We start from the raw sequence: 21649 nt of genomic DNA on the forward strand, positions 1-21649 counted from the left end.
TCTCATATTTCTAAAATTCACATTTTATAAAGCAATTCCTGTATTCTGGCTTCAAATAAAACATTAAAAATTTGTAAAATAAAGCTAAGGTCCAAGAGCTTGTTTTAGAGCATGTGGCTGTGTGTGTGATTTTTGTATTCCTTTCTATTTCAGTAAGTGTCTTTTTAAAGAAATAGCAAGGACATAGTATTAACTCATAAACATTTATCATCTTTAAAAGATACGATGCTGGAATGTAATTGATTGAATGTTTCATTTTTATTTATGTCAGAATTATTACATTATTGGTCCTTGAACTCTTTCCACATTTTGGTTTTTGTCCCTCTTTGCAAGGTCTTCTTATCTTAGGAAAACAGCTTTCATCAAAGATCCTCTGTATCATTATTTATAATAAACAATGTTATCACAGCAGTTGGATCTGTAGTGACTCTTATCTGTCTTTACAGTATAAATTCTAGTTTTTCATTGAAAAGAATGAGAGCAAGAATATAAATGTTAGACAAACATAATTAGTGTTGTTGACTTGGAGATCTGTTATTCAGAGATGGATTATGGACAGAATCTGCTTTTTGTACAGCCTGATCTCCTCACAGATAATCCATGTATTTTTCTTCCAAGGATAAGAAATCCTAATCTCACAATAACACTGCTGCTGCAAAAAAAATATTATATGCAGCACAGTCGTGCTGTATACTATATCACTTTATATGAGAAAACAACTGAACATACGATGTTTTTTCTGGGTTTTTTTTATTTTGCCTTTGTTCCTCCGAATGTTTTACTTTTGTGTGTGTGTGCAAACTTCACATTTTATGGAAATGTACCACTCCAAACTACTCAGAAAAGTTGAGCTATCTGGTCTTTAAACGCAATCAAGGAAAGCCAGCCAAGTATGTCTCCACATCTAACCCAGCATGATAATGCACTAACCCTGTTGCCAGTTCAATGAATCCAGACACTGGCTGCCTGAGTTTCCTCCTGCTAAGAAGGGAGAATAGATTACCAATAGCTCAGGCAGGGAGGCAAACAAACATACAAATAAGCTGCACTCAGTCGGAGAACGCCTAGCAATTAAAGCAAAATGCCTGTGATGCCCACCCGATAGGAAATGTGTGGGACACGCACCAAATGTGCAGAGCAGACCTGCCAACCGGCCCACATTGAACGGAAGAGCTCCGGGGCAGACTGTCAGACATGTAGGAAACATGCAACCTAAAATCTTGAATTAGTTATATCAGAAACCAAGGATGTGGTAAAGAGCTTAATGAAATTATTTAAAAAATCATATTATCAGATAAATCTATCGATAATAGCTGGACAGAGTACTGGCCATGTTTTGAGGAACTATCTGAATCAAAAGAAAACTAAGAGACTCATGCTTGTCTTTGGCTAGTATAAAACAGCACCTGACCGATGCCCCGAAACAAAATTTACCAGCTAATGGATGCTGTGTGGTGTTCTAACTGAATCTGGGAAGTATTTGAAGTTGAGCTTGATAATCTCTGCAATCTCAAAGGGATATCCTGGCGACTAATTATTTTAGAATCAACAGTAATATGAATAATATGCGTGAGAGGCCTAGGGCACATTGGCTACACTGAACACTGTGTGCAGCACAGCAGTGGGCGGAACACCCACACAGACACCTACACAAACACAGCACGTGCACACACACACACACACACACTTTTCCACAAACACACATGCAGTGTGTGGTTAAAAAAAAAAGAGTTATTTGCTTAGTCTGCTGATATTTACCAGAGCTGGGGGTGAGTAGATGACAGCTGAGAGTTAGCAGTGGAGGACAGGAAACACAATGAACTAATCTCATTTGCAGACAATAACGCTTGAATCCCAGAGTTCTGAAATCAGTGTTTACGTGTACATACGTGCTTCTTTGCATGAGTGGTGAAGCAGCGTGTCTGTTTGGTGTTTGTTGGTGTGGACAGACAGGACTGTATGTCTTCTCCCAAAGGAATGGACAAAGAGGTGAACGGGGGTGGGGGATTGGGGCTGGGCTGGGGGGGTGCTGCTGGTGAGTGGGCAGGGAGCAAAGGCAATCAGGGATTATTGCCACTGACAGGGCTGCACCTTGATGGGCTAGGTGCTGCATTGTTTGTCACCTAACCAACCTCAATCAATCAATCATCTCCCTCAGTCCGCATCACCAATCAATCAGCTTGGCGTTGCACCCACAGATGGTCCTTCTTTGCTTCACTGCCTGACTTGGGTTACAAGTGTCACAGCACCAAGTAAGACCCAAATCAGAGCATTTCAGACACTACTCAATATTAAGTTAGTAAGTGATGAATTTTAATGTGGTCCTGCTGGAATCTAATTGTAGGAAATGCTTTTTTTATTCATGTAATTTTTCTTTCATGACAAATGAATAGTGCAAAACCAGGTGCACCACAGCAGGTAATTACCCCTAGTGATAAACAATAATGGGAACTGCACTTTTCTAACAACACTTGGGTTAAATGTAATGTTTTATGTTTGCATGCTGTTTGCAGAGTGTCTTGGGCTTCCTCTGTTTCATCTTACATGTATTTTTGGTGAATATTTGCTTGTTAACTCCTAACACATGTACTGTAGCTCAGAGGCATTATTCAAACAAAGTCTGTGGAAAATCTTAGGAAATGGCTACAAGTCAAAGATACGTGTGATGGTAAGTTTCACCTCAAATGTTATCAGTGAGGGACTGAAAAAAAACAAATCCTTCCCACACCTTGCAAGAAAATTACTATCAATGTTACACATTTAATGAATAACACTTCTCTGAGGTAATTTTTACACAATGGTTGGCTTAGCAAACGAACTGTTGTATATTTAATTTGTTTGAAACAGACTGAGTCAGGATCTAAAAGCTGTACTATCTACTGCAGGCTGCAACTATCAAGTAACAGAACGTGCAAAGAAGTGTGATCGCTCAGAATAAAATTACGCTGCATTCACTCATCTAACTTTATATGTAACTGTGGAATTAACAACTATATTTCTTCTTCTGACTTTGTCCAGAATGGGTGCAAACATATTGAATGACCACCTCCACATTCTTTTTTGCTATTGATCATCTGCATGTAAGGTGTGTTTCATCTGATGATGGCTGCCTCTCTCCCAGAGCCCCAACTAGGGCTGATGTTTCTTTTTTCAGCACATTAGGTTGCAGCCTTAGGGATGCTGTGACCAGTGGATCAATGGCTCTCGCGCTCTTGTCACCATTCATTTGGAGTGAGCGAGCGCTGGCTCCAGTCCTCGTCTGCCGCTGGCCCTCCTTTCACCTGGCCTCCTCTCTCTCCCTGAGCTCCCCTGACAGCTGGCTGCCACAACCAGCAGCAGCCAGACAACAAGTCCTTGGGCTCCACGAACGCATACACGCCCTCCGCAAACACACACGACTTCACCGAGTGGCTGTGGTGCATCTGGATGCTGACGCCACACACACCCACTTTTTCTCTTGCTCACACTCCCCCTTCCCGACTGTTTCTCTACCCCCTTCTACTCGTCTGTCTCTGTTGCTCTCACTCTCTGTCTGGATTTTTCAGCCTCTTCCTCTGGTCTCTGGAGTCAGGAAGGAGCAGATCATCTAGTTGGAGGGGAACCAGCTGTGGGCCAGAGTGGCTCCGACATCAGCTTACACCCGTGATCCAACATGCAACCACTTCTCCTGCTGCTCCTCCTCTAGGTAGTTCTGACTCTATTCACATGACGAGATACAACCCAGTCCTCAAGTTAGAGCATTGAATAAGACAAAAAAAATTCAATGGGGAGTTTATTATCATTTATAAATCTTTCAAATGATCAAATATGATGTAGAAGAACAAAGTGCATTTAGAATACAAAATTAAGTTTTCAACTTCTGGTATGTGAAACCAAAGCAGATCAAGCTGCTTTTACTGCAACATTAAAACTGTTTACTATTCAGGAACAACAAGCACTCCTAAATATCCCCAGTAGTTATTGTGCCCTTGTGCTACAGAACATATTGCACTGTATGTAAAAATGAACAAACATCGGCTGGGCGTCAGCCATCGACGAGGAGGCTTGTTTTATCGCCTGTACTTTATTACAGTTTGCCATCTGCACAGAGGTATGTTAATAGCTAGCTGCGACTATTTACACATATGAAAAAGTACATCCATCTGCCATGTTCCGCCATTCTCACATGAATCAGTCCTGCCTTTCCCGACGAACAACTGCTGTTTATTCACAAGGTGACAGGCAGCACCAAAGCCTGGCGACACCTGCACCTTACATCCTGCCGTCTGACATATGTGAACCTCTCACACACACGTGCACGCACACACACACACACACGCAGACGCTCACACACTGAAACATCTCACCTTGTCATGTCACACCCCCACTCCCGTAAGCAACCCACTCCATCACAATGATTTTCAAGGTTGCAATGCACAATATATTTTGGCCCCATCTACATTTGTGTTTGCCACTTTGTTTTGAGAGGATTCATATGCTGAGGTGCTCGTGTCAATGGAATCCATTAGTTCTAATCACTCAAAAAGAGATTATGAGGTTAATTTCTTATACAGTCATCTAGGTTAATGTCCTTTGCGAGGACCTGGCTTAACAATCTACCTGGTGACAAAGGCTGGCTGGGGACACCAGGTCATCTAAGGTAATTGCAAGATCCATAGAAATTACTGTCTTACAAAAATACAGTATACAGATTTGTTAAAATGTGACAGAGAAATGCCTTGAGGAGAAACTAAGATGCTTTTAACAGCAGCAATAATCAAATAATATATGGTTATGCATTACTAGCTGTACTCTGCATCAAATTACAGCTTCCTTTTTGCTGTGCATATGATCAGATTATATTGGATAAATAATAACAATCCATATAAACTAAATATCAGCATGGAAGCCAAAAAGTAAATCTTGATTATGCACACAGAAACATTCCTGGCTGCAGTGTGTGCAACATTATGCCATAAGTGTGGGCTAAATCACCCACTGTCAGAATGTATGGCCCTGCATCAGTCAACAACAGCAATAATCGCACTAATCGGTGGTTTCTGCAACACTAGCCACACAAGAAGAAAAATGATCTCAGACAGGCTGTTAAAAAAGAAAAAGACGAGAAAGGAAGGTTTTCTTGGCCCAAAAGATTTAATAAAAACATTATTAACGTATAATAGCAAGTGTAATAACAAGTATAGCAAAGATCAGATACTTTTGGGCTTTAAAAAAAACCAAAGCTATCTGACATCAACAAAACTCCTCATTTTTCTCTCACTACTACCTAGACCAAGAAATACATCATGTACTGCAGTAACCAAAGCCAGGTAGAGTACAGTGTGCTATGTCGGAGGTGAGGGAACATTAAGCATTAATCCCCACCTGACACTAATACTTGATGTATGATTGACCCTGAAGCAGGACACTGCACATTACAATCTGGGCCATATGGCAAGACATTAGCCCTTCAACCCTCCAGCAGGATAATCTCTCCATTCTGGCAATGCTTTTTCTTCACAGATTTCTTTGCACAATAATTGCATGACAGTATTAACGTACTGGGACAGATTTAGAATGCTCTGCGTCACTGGACAGAGGAGGGGCTTTTGCCAGAGGAAGTAAGAAAACATAATCTGTGATCAAGGAAGCTACACACACACCCTCAACAGGATTTACGCGTTAATGTTTTTATTTTTACATATAAGTAATGAATTGGATTTGGTCATACAACAATTAAATACATTTTGTATTGCTTCTACAGCACAAATCATATTTCTGGAGTCCATTTCAATTCAGCTTTTCATTTCTTTTATCCTTTTCATGACATTTTTGTGCACCTACAATACATATCTGTGGAAATGGCAAAAATGTGACAGGCCGCAGTGGTCCAGGAATTCCAAATAAAACCACATGACTTTTTTCTAAGAGCTTTCAACCTTCTTAACGCTCCCAAACCATTCACCAAAAACAATACATGCATATCATGTATTGTGGCTATCATTCAAACACAACAAAAATGCAGGAATACACTCACCATCACCATCAAACTCCCCCCTAACCCTCCAACCATGAAACACTAGTCCTTCTCTACTGGAAAGAGGGTGAAACCTCAGCCCTTTTCTCTCCAAGCCCAGCTAGTAATGAACAAATTCACTGCACATTACTCTGGACTTGATCTCTAGCAAAATAGTGCTGGAACAAACAATTTGGTTTGTCAACACCTTTCTCTGGACTCCTCCATCAATGTCAGGGGTCCAAATTTAAACGGCAAAGTGCATTTGACTGCAGGACCCTGAGCTGATTAGACTTCCCAGCTCAGCGAATTGCTCCAGACAGCACGGCAGCTCTGATTGCTAACCCGGCTTGAAAATAGTCTCCGCTGCCCCGGATTAGCATGAATATTTTGATATAGATCGATAAGCAATCTCCACGCCATAAGAAATGCCAGCAGCCTTCATTTGGCTGATCAAAAGCACATCAGCCAGCGGGCGACAGCTGGCTATTGTTTTTCAGCCTCGGCAGTGTGGAGGGAGTGAATCCATGGGCGGGATCCACCAGCACGGCTCCACCACTCTGCCCACCTAATCGTGGAAACAATCACTGCTTCACAGGATCCCATCTCCCAGGGATGGACCCTTTAAATGAGGGAGGCAGAGGGTCCGACCGCAGGGGGACAGACTTCATTATGGTGGTGCTCTCAAACTGCTTGGCCACCAGGTGCTGCTGACCCGGAAGTAAAAGGCAAGGTCAGCAATCTATCTGTTTACCTTTTCTCCACCTAAAAACACATTTCATTGTATTAAACACTAGACTGGTATCAAGTTTGAGTGATCAACCTCGACTCTTTGCCAGCAGCAACAGAAAGGTTGCTGTTTCGTTTATTTATGTGTGTGTAAAAAAGAGTGGTGTATTTCCATAAAGTTGGTTTTAATTTTGTCAATGCAACACAGTCACAGCTGTACAAGACATGGAAACTTCATAGCTGTGCAGTTGGAATGAAAATGAAGGTTGAGCTCAATGATGGGTGTACTCCAACCAATGAGTGGTCTCTAATGGACACCAGAAGTTCTCTGGTTTCCCATTTTACACCAATTTCCAATGTATCCGTAATCTCTCATACATATTATGTTTGCTTGGTGCATTTTGTATATACCCCCAGAACATATGAACAGTCCTACTGGTGTGAGCCCATTATATGTTAGGAGCCACTTTCAGCTGCTCCCTGATTCACAAGAGGTCACACCGTGGGCAGCTCTACATGATTTATTTGGCAGACTTTTACACCAGTTTTCCGATCCTGGGATCAAACACGGAATCGTGCACTTGTTAGGCGAATGTGCAAATCACTACACTGTGGAGATGTTATGATATCAGAAGTGATCAGGAGATTTGGTGGAAAATAAAGCTTTAGATGAGTACAAGGTAAAAATACTTCTATCCTAATAACCATGTGCAAATAAAACAGCCACTCTTGAATATTAAGGTCTGTGTCTTGCATGTATTTTACAGCAGGGGCGGCTGGACTGATCATTCCCTTCACAACAGTAACCCCACTGATTTGCCAGACCCCATAAAAGGGTGCAGGTGTGACCCAAGCATTTAGCAGTTAACTAGTGTGGAGTGAGACCACACGCCACTGACAGACTGGAGGCTCCCACACGGGACCAATACGGGAGGCTGAAAAAACCAACGGAGGGAATAGTGCACCAATTGTAAATTGCAGATTTAATTCATTAGGAAGTGTCACTTTATTCTGGGGCAGCCTGAGCAGGCCGATTAAAAAGTGGTAATCAGGATTAATTAGGAGAATATATATGTGAGGATTAGCAGGCCTATCCCCAGCAGCTCTCTCTTCTGCCATGCATCTCTCTCTGCTCTTTATTCTTCTAACGCCCTCTCTCTCGCTCCCTCTCGCTCTGCCTGGTGAGAATTCAGCTGTACTTTCCTCTTTCTCACAGTCTTCTCTAACTGGCTCAACTATTCATCATTCATCAGTCTCTTGAACTACCTTTTTCTTTCTCTCTCATGACACGCATGGCTTCTGTTTCAACCTACCAAACACAACTGTTAGGGAAAATTAGGGGGTGACACTTAAACTCATAGGCTATCCACAGTTTCAGATTACTTGTGCTTTTAAATTATTCTGTCAAAAGAATATAAAATTTTAAAAAGCTCACAAAGTCAGTAAATGAAAAAATAAATGATTATCTTATATTTTGTCAGCGACTGCAAAAGTAAATCTGCGATTTCAGAATGCACAGCAAAGGCTGAAATTACATTATTTCATGATGCTTTGATATTGTTTTGGGTTAATTAAAAAAATTCCACTTTTTTCATGTTATTTATTTATTTATTTATTATTAATTTTTATAACAATACTTGAGTTTTGGAAAATTGAAGACCTTTAAGTCTGGCTTACAATTTATAACTATTTAATAACCTATTTGCTGTATTAATGACCTATTTATTTATTTATTTATTTGCAACACACAGTAAAAATAAAACCTTTAATGCTGCTGCAGGATGAACGCTGAATAGATGCAGAACAGATGCATAATGGGAGACTTTTACACTAACAACCACTTGATGTCATCACAAATTTCAGTAAGGCCCCCTCTGGCCAGATTTATTACTGAAATCTTCCAACTGCTGGTTTATCACAGTGTTTATATTATTACTTCAACATGTTTCAGTTAACATAACCTTGAATCACTGCAGTTCAAGTGCGAGGATGGGCTGTTTTGCTTGCGGTGCAGCCCCATCATTGATGTTAGCAGATGACGCATGCCCTGTTCCTTGGCACAGGCTCAGACCAAATCTTTCACCGTGCATGCCTCTCAAGTGCAGTCGGGGTGGCCCTTAACTTTTGAACATGAATTTAAATTCAACAAGCAGTCTTTATTTTTTATTTTAGTTCAATGAGAAAAGAATATGGCTGGCACCACATCTCACTGTTATAGCTATAATTTGGTAACACCAATTTGATTTTGATGCCTATAATATGCATCACATGCTGTCCTATGGACTGGTTCACATTCAAGTCCAGTAAGTACAATGGAAAAAAAATTAAGTGATCAGACCACACAAGATGACCAAACAAAGCACTTACAAAAACAGTAAAAGTTTAAATGCATGAAAAAAAGTTGCCCATGTGATGTATAAGATTTGTAAATTCAATAAAAGTAATTTAAGATGTAAACAGTTGCTAATTTTAGCTGAAGACAGCAGAGCAAAAAGACTTAGACAGGCATTAAACAAGTCAGGAAGTGTCTAGTGGATGCAATCAACAGGGATACATTATAAGCAGTTTAGATATTTCCTCCTCATCCAATACTTACAAACACAGTTTACTTCACTGTGCAATTTAATGATTTCTGTAGATCTGAAAACAGGTTTGGGTGAAGCTGAGGACTTAAATAATAGCAGGAGAGGTATTGAACCTCTTCGAAGAAGATCAAATGCAGCTTTCATTAGTTTAGTACAGCGCCGGGGTGCATTGATGACTTGTCAGACAGTCTCCCCTTCAATACGCAGCGAGAGGCTCTAAAAATCATCCTTTTACTGAGCCCTCTCGGCTGTAAATTCAGCCCAGCTCAATAGTACCCTCCACCCCCCTCTAAACCTCCCTTATTTCTTACCATGGATTAACCCTATGCTGCTGATCAAACGGATGCTTCTCCGTGTATCTGCTCAGACCCAGACCTGTCCATCCATTAGCCACTCATAATGAAATCTTCAACTTATTATTATGGAAAAATCCATTGTTTGTCCACAGGTACCATATTTAGTGGGAGAGCATGATCTTCCGGAGGATTAAGGAAATGCTTCAGGGGGTTGTGCTGCTCTTCAGAGGGAAGGAGGAGGTGGGAGGGGGATATGGGGGTGGGAAAGGGGAGGGATGAGATTGCCTCACAAAATCAGGGGTCTTATGCACCTTTTGTGGGGTGAGACTGTTTCCAATTAAGACAGCATGAGCCACACAATATCACATTGTCACGCAGTAAACAGAGCTCCGCTTCCCACAGAAATAGGATTGCATCCCCCTTTAGGGGCTAATGACTGTGTCACTGTCCTATTTTCCTGCACTGTTTGAACAGTTTAATACAGACATAACCTGAACAAGCATCAAAGTGTGCTGAACTAGCATGCGATAGTGATCATATTTAGGCGCCGCGTTCAAGCGTTGACCTGTGCATGACTACAATCTTTACTCATTCTCATTGCATTAGCCTGCCTTTTTGTTTGAAGTGTACTTACAGTAAATATGATACATACACCAGGGCTAAAAGCTTTACATAAAACTGTCTTCAAAGAGCATATTAACCCATCTTTGTTTACAAGAGACGAGTCTGAGAAAAAAGACAATTTGGCACAATGGTCGTAAAATTCAGTTCTCTCCGTCTCACTGGCATGCACACGTACACACACTAGCACACACTCTGCAGACACAATGCAGACACGAGGCTAAATCACTTTGGATGGGAGTATTTAAGATGGAGTGTCACATTTCTGTGTAATAAATAGCAGAGATTGATTTGACCTCCCAGCCAGGTCCTGCAGTTTACTTATACACAAGTTGAGAAAAATGGAAGCTTTCACCCTCTGGGGATCTCTTAGAAGGATATCAGATAGCCTGTTGTGGGTTTAAGGCCACAACGATCTGGCCGTGTCAATATGGCTCTGCTATCAAGCGGCCTACCTCTCTACCTTCTCCTACAGCAACATGAGAGAAGAAAGCAGGCCTCAACCATCTCCAGCTGTTAACTCGGTTGTGGGTCCAGGATGAAGGAGGTGAGAAAGGTCAAAAGGTTTCTCTTACTGTTTCTTTTCAGACAACAGACCTTTTTGCATTACTTAGAGTTTCCCATCATTCTTTTGCCATAGAGGGCAAGAGAGCATACATTCATATAAGCAAGCAGGCCAAGTCAAAGCAACTATAATGAAAGGTACATAGAGTGAGCTCTTTGGTGAATTTTCCAAAGAATAATCTTAAACAAATCTCAGGAGCTGCCCTAAGGCTGGGAAATGAGAGAAGATACCAGCAGGTGTAAAGTAAGATCCTAATATGGAGCACATCACCAGAAGGCAAATCGCTTCTCCCCCTTCTACTGCACATATCTGCAACCTTAAACAGGGGGCGGTGTCTCTGTGAGTATTTACAGTGACATAAGGGGAGGAAATTGTCTGAGACACAGGGCAAAAATGAATGTACGTCTGGAACCCAGGTGTAGGACACAGCTCGTGAAAGACACTGTCGAACTATACTATACACTATACTATATATACCTACAGTCTTTAATCAGTTATACACATATGAAGGCCTTGCCCCAAAATATTGTTGGTATTTGATTTGACCTAACAGAAAGCAAGACAGAGAAAGCGTTCCACCTCAACATAATCAAAACTACACAGAAGCTGTTCCCAGACAGCAACATGTGGTGCCCATAAACCCCACATCCTATTCGCAGTAATTATATTGCAAGAGCCACATGAATTATCATTGACGCAACATGTAATGACAACATCTTCAAAATGTCTTCCGCACGAAGGAGGAGCTACCGACTCAGATGACTTGTGTTTCCTTTACAGTATTATTGTTTCATGAATGCTATAGACATGGGATTACACCTATGATGTCTCTGTTCACACTCAACCTCCACAATCCCACTCCCAACAGAATACATACCTGGATATGCACTTCAGCAGGATATATACAACAGAAAAATGCAGTCACACAAAATGCCAAAAGTATTAACTTTCTGCTCTGCAACTCAAGATGATTACAGCATCATTATCAGGGAACTAAGCAAGTGTCTTTCATTTTGAGTGTAGTTTACACACCGTTAGCACTGTCGGAAATGCTGGAATGCTGTGAATACGTTACTCGCTATTGACTTCCCAACTTGCTCTCCTCCCAGCCCTGCAGAAGGGAAACCAGCCAGTGATGAACGATGGCAGCACAGTCAATGAAAAATCAACTGGAAAGCACAAAGCTCTTAATGCCCAGCCATATTGGCTGCTGACGGGACCAAATAACATCAGCATAGCACTTACAGAGACCAATCATACATTTCCACCAGCAACGACACAGGATCTGGACCGCAATAAATTCTTTCCCCTGATTAAACAGTAAATTCTGCATGCCTATCAGGGTCCCATTAAGTGGGGGGGCCGCTTTCAAAAACATCATTAATCAAGCGCGAGATATGGCGCGAAATATCAGTCATCGATTGTAACTGCTTATGACAGTTTACACAGCTTTATATCTGCAGGCAGTGCTCGCTGATCTATCAATTACCGGCAGCCCTTACCGCATGCTAATTGTGCATTTTCCCCTCTAATGCATTTGCACTGTTATCTTATAGGCTAATGAAACCAAACAAATCAATAAATATAAATTATACATGCAAAGATGTACTGCTGTGAACATAAAGCCTCTAATTAATTGCAGTTGATTAATTTATATACTTTAATTATCTCTCCTGCCTGCAGATGGCATAAATATCTGGACAATCTGCTTATTGCTATGTCAGTCATAAAACGGCAGACGCAGTGAAACTGTTAGGCGAGGCTAGCTTTGTCACTGAAAAACACACAGTTGCTGACATAAAAAAGCCCTGCCTCTGAATAATTTAAAAAGAGCAAATTGCCAGACAATGCACAGCTCGAGACTTATGATTTCTTTGCTGGTTTGTTATGGTAAGTAGTATGTCCATTTTGTATGAGCACAGGAAAACTTACCACTATATTTTCAGTTACCGTTCTTTATGTCCAACCCCCAAATGGTTTGCAATTTAAGCAATTTCTCTGTACAAATTTCAGCAAAGCCTTTTTGGGCAAAGCGAAACCCTGTTGGTACTGATATTTACGGTGCACTGCTCTACAGAACTTCAAGCAATTAAGTTTTAATTAAGTCACATTATTGAAAACAGCTCTGACGTGCTTGTGTGTAAGCTTTGGAAGCATTCTTCATTTAAACCAATTGCTACACAGCCACAACAACCTTGTGAGAAAATCAGGCTGTCCATGCCTTTTAGACCAGTTTAATGAACACCATAGGACAGTATTACTTGCAGCTAGTGAAGAAACATGATTCATGGCCATGGTGCAGTTTCAATACAACATATGCAGTGCAACCAGGGTGAAAAGCAGCGATATGATCCTGCTATGTACTGCAACAAGCAGAAAGTTAAGAATGAAGTGGAGTTGGACCAATAACTTGCCTTCCAAGGGTGCACAAGGGGAAAGATAGTGAGGCTTCTGGGGGTTTACATCTTGATGCTGCTAATGAGGGTGTTTTTAGTATAATTACCCCAACAGGGTGCTTGGCAGCATAATTACCAGAAAGACATTACAGAGGAACATTAGTGTGTCCAGGTACAGTAAATATGTCACGATAGAAGGTGACAAGGTCTGCTTTTTATCTTAAGGAGGATTTTTCCAAAAAAGCTGTTATTTTCACACATGTGCCAAACAAAAATCCGAGTTTCATTATACTTACGACAATAACAGGTTCCCTGTAAATGTATCAAATGTAAAGATTACAAAATGTAAAAGTGCAGAATGCGTGTGAACATTTCAATTCTCAGTGTGGTCTCTCCTGTTGCTGAATGTGTGGGGCCCTTTTTTCTACAAAATGCCAGAGTCAAGTGGGAGTCCAAACAGTCAAGTTTATATGGCTGAGACCCAAACTCCAGCAAATCAGCTGCCCACAGTTGAATGTTCTTTATGAAGTAAGTGAATACCTGGCAGGGATGTCTAGCACTTTTGTGTAGGCGACTCCAGACATATAGTTTAGATCACATAAATGCCACAATGCCTGTAAAAACACCTGGACTTTTTGGCCCCGACTTCAAACATTGCCTTTGCACTCTTTTTACCTTCGCAGATCTTTTATGTGGTCAGGTTGCAGAAAAAAATAATATCATCCCATTAAAGCTAAATGTGTGACATCTGAAATGAGAAGAAGGTTGTTACATGAACACTTCTTGCAGATGTGGGTCAGTCCTTTCTTATGGTCCAGTCAAGTCTGTACTGTATTATTATCATTGTTATACGGAGTGATCGAGGTACTAAACTGCAGCTGGTGTGGATTGTCTGACTTAATATAAATAGTCATGTCATAATAAATAATTCCCACTGACATTTATCAAGGCCCTCTATTATGACAGTTTGAGCTACAAATGTTTAAATATCAGTAGTGTAGTGTCCTGAAATCCCACAAAAACAATATCTGTCAAATTTCCTTCCTCTACTTTTTAAATCCTTTGACTTTATTTCAGTTGCATGCTCCTTTCTGACAATACAACCAGAACTTTAGCAGAAATAACCACAACTATATAAACAGAATTCGGGGATGAAAGCGCAATTTCTCAGACATTGTGCCTTTACTTTATCTCCCCTCCCCTCTGAGCAGAGACTTTTAATCATCCCGATATGATTTAGTCACTTTTAAACAATAATGATCATGGAAGCAGCGTCATTTGGGACGAGGTGATCAATCAGGGGCTCATTCAGCTTTAATTCATGTAGATGCACACCTAATACTCATTACAAAGATGCAATTTCCACCCAGTCAACATAGATTAATGGGGGACCATCTCTCCTAGTGTTTCTTTGTGCAGTGCCATGCCTCCAGCAGGATAGATGACTTTCATACAGACAGAACTGGTCCACGCGCTCATTCATTTAACAGACACATTTATGACAATTCGGTTGGTTGACAGAATATTCAGGAAACAGCAATCAAAATGACACAGAGCAGAGTTCTGCTTTGGTATTTTTTATTGGTTTTGCTTAAAACGAGAACAGGATTTGAGTCACAAATGTCTTCCATCGAAAAGGTCTTTACACATTCAGCAAAACATCAGGAATACCACCAAAGAAATATATTCTGTAAATACTTTGAAAGTTGTTGTGATCATTGTGATCAGGTATTCATTTTGAAGCAAAAATAAATGCAGGGAGTTTTATAAAACGACATGTTGTAAAACATTTAACAAAGTTGCATCAATTCCTTTACAAACCACTTTTCATTCAGCTTCAGGTAGTAGGTTCCTTAAACTTATTATTCAAAAATATGTTGTATGGTTAACATAGTCATGAAAATTGTTTTTTTTTATCTTTAATTTATTGTTTTTACTTAAATTACAAAAAAATCCTTCATATATTTACATGAATATCAATGTAGTTGCTTCCATCAGTGTTGAATAAACCACATATCTCAGAAAAGTTACTGGAAATCTGGTCACATTGTTCTTAATGTATTTTGATAGATAATATCTATGAATGTTACTGTATATCTACATCTTCCTATCACATATGTTTCTGTATAAAATCTCAGTAATTCAGCATAAACTTATACGGGTAACTGAATGAGCCTCTTGGGTCCTAATAAGCAGACATGTACTGGTATTTCCTCAAATGCAAACTAAAGCCTATATTCCCCTGGTTTATTATACACACTTTCAGTATTAATATTAATGTGACTTCCGTTTGTGGAAAAAAAAATACTATGAAGTTTGAGAACTCTGTCGGCACAGAAAATCTTTGAGTTTTGCAACTGAATAGACACTTGTAGACTGAAATTGCCATTTTCCTGGTGCATCTCTAATTTCCCTCGTATCAGCAGGCGCTGGTGGCAATGCTGAGGGCAGATTACAGCATGGGGAGAGCCTGTCCTGAAGAGCTCCAGGTGGCTGGAGTTAACTGTGCTGCCCTGGGCTATGTCACTGTGAGCTGGACCAGCATCCCTGCCCATGGCCCTCCCCTTCCTCTTCTCTATATCCTCCATCTCCCTCGGCATGCCCATCCATCCATCCTGCACTAATTGGGTTTGGTACTGGAATCCCCCTCTCACAGCATACGCTCACGTCCAACCGCTAGCCGTAAAGACAAGCATGTTTAGCGCAACAATTATGATAATTGCTGCAGAGCACTCAGCTAAGGGAATAAGCAAATCTGATTAAGGGCCCTTCTGCATGATCAAATATTAATCTGATGTGTCTTCACTCTGACCTGGCTTGGAACATAAGAAGCTCTTATGGTCTTATGCATTAACAGATTTGCGCAGGCTGAACTCATAGCAACTAATAATATTGGACATGCAAGTCAGAGCGCTGAGAAAACCTTGTGGGAGTAGAATCCACTTACATGTACAATAAAACTAAATAACAATATCATGGACTATAATCAGACTAAGCGTTATAAGAACTCGATTACTTCAAAAGGCTGCTGACAGTAAGCACCTATTATTTGAAATTCTCAGAACCACCTGTTGGACTGAAGTCAACAAGCTACGTTATATAAGTAATAAGCTTTATATTCACATTATGTTTAATGCCACAAAAACAAAACACACATGAAAGTTCCACCTGTTAACCTTCATGCTTTAAAAATGTTTTACATTATGTAAGTAAAATCTTAATAATAATTTATATATTTTTTTTATATTATCCAGATAAATTAAAATAATGTAAATGTCAAATTTTAGAAAGTATTTTTCCCATACATATTTATATTTTTAATTTAATTAAGCTTTTCTAAGGAATTCTAATTATTAAATACAGTGTTGTGACGGGGAAATGAAAATGAAGTCGCTGCTCTTTTAAAAACATTAAGGTTTGAAAGAAACAAGAGGAAATTTTTCAGGCTGGAGAAATTACTGTCACTAAATATAAATAGAAGGTGTTCACACAAGACTTTCTGAAAGAAACAAAACTAAATATTATTTAAAAATGTTTTTATTTTTGAAAATGGTCAAAATCCTCATCAGCAAACACATCGGTTATTCAGCACCATCCCCGAAGTCCACTGGCCTCATCCGATTTGACCTTCCAGCCTACAGTCAAGTCTAGAGAGCAAGCAATAAACAAGATGGCGATGAACCAGACAGCAACTGGCAGTTTAAAGAAGATTAGAATGATATTAAATCAACACAAATACCCAGTATTTAACAACACAAAACAGCTTGTAAGAATCATTGGATTATGAATCTGGATTACATCTCTAGGCCCTCATTGCTGAGACACTCTGTCTATGGGGAAGAGGGAGGGGGACTCCAGATGAACTAATCTACTTACAAAGCATATTGAACTTACTATGATTTATACATAAGATAAGGCTTATTCTAAGGTCAATTCTTACAGTAATTCAAAACATACTGTTTATTCTGTTGGACATTAATGCAACAGATGTCCCTGCTACCCGCTGCTCCTCCTCAAATAAATACATGTCTGCATGAAAGTAAAACAGTGGAACTACAAGATGCACCGTATGTGATCGGGGGAGGAATGTCTAGCTGAATAATACGAACCACAGGACCACCAAATAACATCAGCACTCTATATATAGAAAGTAAATATCAGGAGACAAGACGAGCCATGGTAAACTTTTAGAGCACAAAGTGAGGGTTGTAAAATCTAAATGTTAAGTTTAATAGCATAAACCCTCCAGTGAAAATTTGAAATTAAAAATTAAATAACACACAAACTGTATGACGATAAATTGTAAAAGCTGCCATAGTCATCAATCAAATGTTCTGCATGCAATCGTACAAGCTGTGAAATCTAGGAATTCAACGCGCTTTGCAGTGCTTTTTTCAAGTATGTTAATATTTTTTCAAAAAGAAAGAAAACAAAACAGCAATTAATTTTTAGCTTCTTCTTATTACTGGATTTCTAAAGCGATACACACTAATCCACTGACGCCGTGCATTTAATTTAGAGCATAGTTCTGTGAAACAAGTCTAAGACTGTTTGTGAGAATGATCCTTCTTGACTAATATGAGATTAACCCAGATGCTTTGCACAGGAATAAAAACATGCTCACTGCTAGCTTTATGGTAAATGCATATAAATACAATATATTACTAAAATAGCGAGGCTATGCATAACCAAAAGAAAACAAAGTATATATTTTTAAAAATCGCAAACACGTTGAAAACCACTGTAAGAGTATTCTAAAACCAACATCATATGAATGTCTGGCTGTGGAGGACAGTGATCTAAGGAAAGTCACGCATACACAAGGAGCTCTAACACACAAATCTGGTAGAACACTATTTACTGATGAGTCAGTGTGCTGGAAGAGTTGTAACAATCCCGGGACACAGAAAAGCTTTAAAGTTAGCAAAGACGCTTAAAAATATATTGAAATTATAAAGAAAAAATACACACAGCCTCTTTTTTTAAACAAAAAACACCGCATCATTCTGAGGTAGCACCTTGATGCTAAAGGGAAGGAAGCTGAAATGAAAAATAAATAATCACAACCATGTTTTTCTTCTAGCTCTTACACGCGGAAGGTATATTTACTGAAGCTGATGAATTGTGCTCTTCCTGTTCTGTGCTGCAGCTGTTGGAAATACTGACAGACATAACTTAATGTACTCATATTAAAACACTGACCAAGAAGCTGACCAAACAATTTCCAAAACACACTGAGAAGGTTACTATCAAGAGCTGCATTAACTGATTAAGTTATTACTGTTTTTATATATTGTTATAACATTTCAATTATGGCGATTGTTGAAAAAGGACTTTAGTTACTTTCAGTTAAAAATACAGTAGAAAACAGTTCAGTCATTGGGCCACATCATCTGTGGTCATTAGATTTTAGCCTGTTATTTGCCTACAAGTAACCATAGTAACAAAACTGATGCTTTACAGTACGTTAATGGTTAAGCTCACTTACAATTTACATAGCTTAGCCAGTGATCGCATTAACTAAAACAAGTGAAAACGCATGACAATATTCTGCTGTTCTTCACTGTTCATTTGCAACGGTTTGTGTGTGATAAGTGTAGTTTGAAATAGAAAACAGTTGTTCTAGGGAGAGCTCTTTCACTTCACATCCGTCTTTGCCCCAAATGTTTAAAGAAAATTTTTATGTTTTCTCTTTTTTTGGCAGATGGGATATTTTTAAACTCATCAAATGATTCACGTTTGGTTGGAGAAAAAAAGAGAAAGAAATAAAATTATTATCCTCCTCCCCGAGTCCTACTCCTGTCAGCCTGCAGTCATTTCACAGCCCAATCTAAACACTGAAGTGGGAGACAAGATTGAGTATTTTCATAGCATGCTGCATTGCACCCTGACGCTGTAGACTGACTGCTGTTGGAGTGACCACAGCTCATCTCTCTGCATAGGGAATGGTCAGTAATCCTTCCTGGACGCTCTAGGAAAAGTAGCAGCTCTGAGGCAGACTACACTTTCTGTACCACTTCTAAACAGAAGACTGCTTCTGCGCTGTATAAGTATGCGTCTTGCTCTGTCCTCATACACAATTGGATTATAGCAGTATTCCTCTAATTCTGAACAGGTCTCAAAGATTTAATATTCCTCTGAAATTTGATATATGCCCTAATTTAGAACCTCATGACATGCAACTTGTGACATTCCTGTTGAAAAACTCATTAACCCCTTGAAACTATATTAATGCTTTTGGATGAGGATTTGGTTGATTTTGTGAGGTTTGACTTTTTCGGCTCATAATTTCAATCTAATATTTTTTTTTAAACAATCTGTGGGCCCATATACTAAAATATATGAAAAATATATTCAAAAGCGTGTAACTATAACTAAACTGAAAACTTCAGTTTGCACATTCTGAAGTAAAAATTAACCTAACAAACTACTAGACTAGACGTCTTCATATTGCTTCATAATTATTGTTTTTATGTACTCAATGTTGTATCAATACAGATAGTCCGAAACTGTGGAAACATCAGAAGAACACGGTGACATAAATAAACCATGTTTCCACTGTGAAATAGATCGCTGATGATGATGTCAAAAGTATTTCAGACATTTTTTGTCTTATTATCAATATGTACAACTAATTTGATGAGTACATTTTTTTTGTTTGTTAATAATTTTAGTACAGTTCATTTCAAATGCAATAGCTATTTTAAATTAATTAGAAAAAAGGACTTTATGAAACACTTTATGATAATTTTGGCTTATTGTGAAATGTATTTTTAGTTCATCACATGCTGTCTATAATATTATTCCTATTATTATTCACAACGGCATGAATAGTAATTCATGTAACTAACTATACGGAATAAATAATAAAAATCACAGCCTTAAACTGAAATCATATCTGATTTGCATGAATTGTTTATATAAATTATATTATTCTCAGTATAACTTTTATTATTATCTAATTCTGTAAACAGTGGAGGTGTGCTGCTACAAGTGGCTGAGCTTTATTTCCACTTTGGTGCACATGGAGCCCAGGCAGGTGCACAGAGCCCACCGTGGGGTATCAGGTATCCCCTTGGCCTAGGCCTCTCCCATTTGTCATGGTGAATGAGTGGTTTGCCTGACTGCACTTTCTCATTCCATTTCCTCCCAGGCTGCACTGAGGCCCTACCACCCACTGTACGCTGTCATTTCTTTAACCCCTTTTCCATTCACATGAAGTGCGGGCAATAATGCTCTCTCACATTCCTCCTTTCAATAGCTTACACTTTACAGTCCCCCACCTCTGCCCCCCAAACTCACTGCACACACACGCATGCACACACACGCACACACACACTCGCGTATACACACCTCTCTTCTCCTGGTCAGTCTACACCTCTCCTAATGGTGTGAAAAGCAAATGTTGTCCGTGTGACAAGTCACAGGTGTTCTACAAAAAATAGTGGTTGAATAATAATCATAGAAATAACTAAAACAAGCACAGGTTTAAAAAAAATGGAAGAATAAATTAAATACTTTAAATATACTCAGCTATGATATTGACATAACGAATTCTTCAATGAAAAAAAAACAAAAAAACCCCAACAACATCACGGGCCTGGCAGATGCTCAGAAGGTTAATTATTAACCTATTTAGAAGAAATCTCTCACCACCCTCTCAGTCCACGTATAAAGGCAAATGTTAGTGCTGCTCTTACTTACGTCCATAATGCCTTCCACCATCCATTCTAGCTGTGATATTTGGCTCACCAGTAAAAGCCACAACACTGCGCCCATCGGCACCCACTCTGCAACTGTAAGAAGAAACTGGAATGGAAAACATTGTCTGCTCCTACTCAACAAGGGGAAAAAAGCGCTCAAGCACAAGTAAGGGTAATTGCAAAACACCCTGAGCTCATCCTATAAAGAAACTTTGTTTCTTTCCTTTTTTTTCCTCCAAAAAGAAAACCAGGAAATCTCCACTTATTTCAACAAACATTTGCCTAAACTCAGGAACTAGGCTGGACTCCCCCCATACACCACCCCCTTGCCTTTTTAAAAGTGTGGTGCGGGTCTGTGGAAGATCGGGAGAGCGTCAGTGTGTGTAGATGCAGTGCGAAGAGATTGCAGCACCATCTGCTGGTAAAAAAAAGAGCCAAGAAAATAAGAGAAGGAATAAGGATAAAGTTATGGCAGAAGCCGACAGAAAGATGAGTCCTCTGTGAGGGATATTTTCCCCCAATTTAAATTTAGAGTCCATATGTATTACTGCTAGTGGTTTGTACTTTGAATGAAAAAAAAAATATGACGGGAAAACGCAAGACCCTAATAGAGGGAAGAAACGCCATGACTGAGAGACATAATTCAACTTCCCATCACTAACTAGAAGAGGTAAAAGTTCATGGAGGCCTCTTCCTCACATCACATCCATAGCTCTGACTACGAGACATATAAACAACCTATTTCATTCTTGCCCTCAT

At 39.5% G+C, this 21649-nt stretch overlaps 1 long non-coding RNA gene across 1 annotated transcript; it reads right to left on the reverse strand.

Moving 5' to 3' along the window:
* Nucleotides 1-14758: 14758 nt before the first annotated feature.
* LOC146718323 (uncharacterized) lies at nucleotides 14759-21190 on the reverse strand. The gene is made up of 3 exons (XR_014918131.1): nucleotides 20892-21190; nucleotides 20541-20619; nucleotides 14759-16834 (listed from the first exon to the last, which is right to left on the reverse strand). It is a non-coding gene; the product is annotated as an uncharacterized LOC146718323 (long non-coding RNA).
* Between the last annotated feature and the right edge of the window lie 459 nt (nucleotides 21191-21649).

Source organism: Copadichromis virginalis, linkage group LG1 (assembly GCF_057382275.1).
Source record: "Copadichromis virginalis isolate Kocher_CV1m ecotype Utaka linkage group LG1, C_Virginalis_male_GT1.1, whole genome shotgun sequence".
In the NCBI taxonomy this organism is placed as follows: Eukaryota; Metazoa; Chordata; class Actinopteri; order Cichliformes; family Cichlidae; genus Copadichromis; species Copadichromis virginalis.